The sequence below is a fragment of the Mastomys coucha genome, unplaced genomic scaffold (genome assembly GCF_008632895.1).
Source record: "Mastomys coucha isolate ucsf_1 unplaced genomic scaffold, UCSF_Mcou_1 pScaffold18, whole genome shotgun sequence".
In the NCBI taxonomy this organism is placed as follows: Eukaryota; Metazoa; Chordata; class Mammalia; order Rodentia; family Muridae; genus Mastomys; species Mastomys coucha.
Genome location: NW_022196900.1, coordinates 2,143,315 through 2,145,733, shown reverse-complemented (window position 1 = coordinate 2,145,733; position 2,419 = coordinate 2,143,315). Strand labels below are relative to the sequence as shown.

Sequence of the window (2,419 nt, the reverse complement as noted above, 5' to 3'; positions counted from 1 at the left end):
TATGTGTGTGTGTCTGTGTGTGTGTGTGTGTGTGTCTGTGTGTGTGTGTGTCCCAGAAACAAGTTCCAAATCCAGGTGTGGTGGCACACACCTTTAATCTGGGCCACATTTTCTGCTAGAGACCTAGAAAAGGACATTAGGACATTGGAAGACGGAAGATTCTGTCTTCTTCGCCTGCCTTGTGGGACTAAGCAACTGCTAGATCCTTGGACTTCCATTCATAGCTGCTGGCCATTGTTGGGGAGTTAGACAACAGATGTAAATCATCAACAAATTCCCTTACTATATAGAGATTACCCATAAGTTCTGTGACTCTAGAGAACCCTGACTAATACACTCTGTCTCTCTGTCTCTCTTTACACACACACACACACACACAGAGAGAGAGAAAGAGAGACAGAGAGAGAGAGAGAGAGAAAGAGAGAGAGAGAGAGAGAGAGAGGCACCATGGTAATCCTAGCACTTGGGAGACTGAGGTGAGAGAACCCAAGTCCAGGGCCAGCCTGGATTCTATGACAAAAACCCTCTTGAAAACAGAACAGGGGCCAGGCAGTGGTGGTGCACACCTTTAATCCCAGCACTTGGGAGGCAGAGGCAGGCAGATTTCTGAGTTCAAGGCCAGCCTGGTCTACAGAGTGAGTTCCAGGACAGCCAGGACTTCACAGAGAAACCCTGTCTTGAAAAACCAAAAAAAAAAAAAAAAAAAAAAAAAAAAAAAGATTTAAAAAAAATCAGAGGGGCTGGAGAGATGGATCAGTGGCTAAGCACACTGACTGCTCTCAGAGCACAGACTGCTCTCAGAGGTCCTGAGTTCAATTCCCAGCAACCACATGGTGGCTCACAAGCATCTGTAATGGGATCTGATGCCCTCTTCTGGTGTGTCTGAAGATAGAAACAGGGTACTCACATACATACAATAAATAAATCTTAAAAAGAAAAAAATCAGAGAAAGTCCTACTGGCTGTGAGAATTTGGGGGATTTTGTTATCGAGACATTTCGTCTGTGAATGAGACAGACCATGTGAGCCCTACATTAGTGTGTTGCTTCTCAAAAGTAGAGCCTGTGAGGAGGAGGACAGACAAAAGTGATCCGCAGGGAGCCGGAGAGACTATTCAGCAGTTATGAGCACTGGTTGCTCTGCCAGAGGACCCAGGTTTGATTTCCAGCACTCACAGTGGCTCCCGAGCATCAATAACTCCAGGGTATCTGATGCCCTCTTCTGGCCTCTGAGGGCACTACACACATATGGTGGTACAAGGAAGTACACACAGACACAGTACCCATACACATAAAATAAAAATAAAATATAAAATAAAATAAAATAATAAAAGTGAGCCTCTGTTTCCAGGCTGTCACAGTGAAGAACACAGGTGAGTGAGGCACTGACTTCCTCTGAAAGGCATCAGAAGATGGACTGATCCCAGCCACAGCAAAGACTATTGAAGGGTATGTTCCATTAAGTCACATGTGGTCCAGAAGACCTTGTGACTCCTGCTTTTCAGTTATGCAAAGTCCCTGACCTAGCATCTATACTTAGTCATACCCAAGAGCTGTAGAAAACGTGCAGGAATTTGGCTTCTTCATATTCTCATTTAATAAACGAAAAAGAACCCAGGTGGCACAGCATGGGCCTGCCATCCTGTAACTCAGGGAGCTGAGATAGAGACTTCTCTTAAGCTTGGGATCTTGAGGTCAGTGGGAAATTTAGGGAGACTCTTTCAACAAATGACCCAAAGCAAGAGACTGAAGAGCTGGCTCAGTGGTTAAGAGTGCGCTGCTTCCAGAGGACCCTGGTTCCATTGCTAACATCCACAAGATGGCTCACAGCCATCAGTTCTAGAGGATCTGATGCTATTTTCTGATCCATTCAGGCACTAGGCATACACATGGGGCATGAGCGTGCAGACAGAACACCCATACACATAAACGAAACAAAGCAAGCCAAATCAAGAAAAAACAAACAAAAGGAATAAAAAGGCCTCTTTCTCCTTAGTTTAAAAGGTTTTATTCTGAAGACATATCACATTTGTTCCTAAGTGGTCTGATATGGTGTAAAAGAAAGGATATTTTCTGAGTCTAATTTTATCTTTTTAATTTTTAGATTTATTTAATTTTTGTGCATGAGTGTTTTTGTCAACATGTATGCATGGCTACCCCATGCATGTCTGGTACCTAAGGAGGTCAGAAAAGGGTGTTGACTCCTTCGGGACTGTGGATATAAATAGCAAGCCACCACACTGGTGCTGGGAATAGAACCCAGGTCCTCTGCAAGAGCAACATGCCAACTGAGCCAACTCTCTAGCCCCTCTAACTCTAGGTCTTTAAACCAGTAGTCTCAGCCAAGTATGGTAGCACACACTTCTAACTCCAGAACTTGGCAGGCTGAGGCTTGAGGATGCTGAAATCCAGACACACACA

The 2,419-nt window shown here is 44.5% G+C and overlaps 1 long non-coding RNA gene across 1 annotated transcript in view; it reads right to left on the bottom strand.

The window, feature by feature from the left end:
* The window catches only part of LOC116095277, a 13,504-nt gene that overhangs the window by 10,456 nt on the left and 629 nt on the right, over positions 1–2,419 (bottom strand). The gene's annotated exons all lie outside the window — the stretch shown is intronic.